Source organism: Petromyzon marinus, chromosome 83, assembly GCF_048934315.1.
Source record: "Petromyzon marinus isolate PM22_M1 ecotype Great Lakes invasive population chromosome 83, UKy_Petmar_22M1.pri1.0, whole genome shotgun sequence".
Lineage (NCBI taxonomy): Eukaryota > Metazoa > Chordata > Hyperoartia > Petromyzontiformes > Petromyzontidae > Petromyzon > Petromyzon marinus.
The window spans coordinates 6,477,246-6,479,001 of NC_133748.1; positions in this window are offsets into that span (position 1 = coordinate 6,477,246).

Below are 1,756 nucleotides of genomic sequence, written 5' to 3' on the forward strand. Positions count from 1 at the left end.
CAACTTTGCGCAGTGCCTCCAGTACAATCATTTTCCTGTCTTTTGTCAACGGATCGATATACATTATCAGCCTCTGCCCCTCTACATACTTAAATGTCTCATCTGTCGAAATGTTTTATTTAAATTTTGTTATTTCTTCATCTTTTTTTTATACCGAACCCAATATTTCAATGTTCGTCCTTAATCACATGGAAAGGTCGTCCCTTGCTGAATAGCCATTACCGTTGATGGCGGAGGCAAACCACATCGCATTCATCCAGTGAAACAAGCACATGGAGCCAGAAGATCGTAGGTATTCTAGATAAAGCATCATCAATGGTATGTTTTACTCCTGATAAATAAATTATCGTCATTCAATTCCTATACATGCTCCACCTAACGAGCCATCTGACCAGAGTGCCGGTCTAAATGAAGAATATACTGTAATGCTGCATGGTTCGCGTATACTAAGAATGGTCTAACATTCAAATATGGTCTAAAATTTTCAGTAAAATGCACTAATACTAAAAATTCCTTTCTGGTCGCAATATCTCATCTCATGATCTGTCAATGATCTGCTTCTATAAGCCACTACTAATTATTTACCATCTACCTCTTTCCATCTTTGAAATACCTGCTGTAATCGGATCTAATCTTCATCAACATCTTACAAAAAATATATATCATCCAACGAAATCAAACAAGACTCCAATTTAAGTTCGATCAACACTGCTTCATCAACCTTTGAATGTTGCAGGAGCATTTTAAAACACCATAGGCATAATTTTGCATTCGTTTAGACCAACTGGAGTCACAAATGCTTATTTTGGTTTTGAGCCATCATCCAATTCGACCTGCCGGTAACCCGATAAAAGATCCAATGTGCTGCAATATGAGACTCTAGAGAGTGCATCTCTAGATCCGTCAATTCTGGGGAGAGGGTCGGCATCTGCCAACGTCATTTTATTTAACTTCCGATAATTCACGCAAAATCGAGTGGTGCCATCTTTCTTTTTAAGTTACAGTGCTGGTGCCCCCCCCCCCCCCCAAGTGCTGGATGATGGTGAAATAACATCGGCCTTCACCATATCATTTACACATTGTTGGATGATCATTTTGTCTAGTACACTTGTACTTAAATTGTATTTGCTGTTTAACGCTCTAAGGAATCGCAGCGAAACAAGTTGTACCACACATTTTCACAAGCGCTTTCCTTCATATTAAAGTTGAATTGGTGCGGCTAAGTGCTTTTAATTGAAAATGTTAAAACGAATATAAAGCGTCCAACCAAATTTCCTTTGGTCCACACCAGGGCCGGATTAAGATTTTTTTAGGCCCCTGCGCTACACGTACTGTGAGGCCCCCAGTAATATTTTAAAATGCAAAACAAAGTTAAAGAAAAAAATGTTTTACTTTTATAAGGCTAATAACAAATAAAATTCAGCATTCACGAATGAAATAACTTTTCACTTAACCTCTGGAGGCCCTTCAGCTGGCGGAGGCCCCTGGGATGCAGCCCCTAAAGCCCCGTGCCTTAATCCGGCCCTGGTCCACGCACTCGCTACACTACTCCGTTAAACACGGAAACGCCGCGCCAAAGTTGCTCAATTTCCCGTAATAGGCGTGGCATCTCTCTCTCTGTGTGTGTGCCTCACCTGACTGAGCACACTGCACAGTCTCGCCTTTGTACGAGCAGAGCACAACCAGACGCAGCACGGCACCAGAAGCAGCAGTAGTACCACCACAGAATCAGTGGCAGCAGCAGCAGCAGCACACC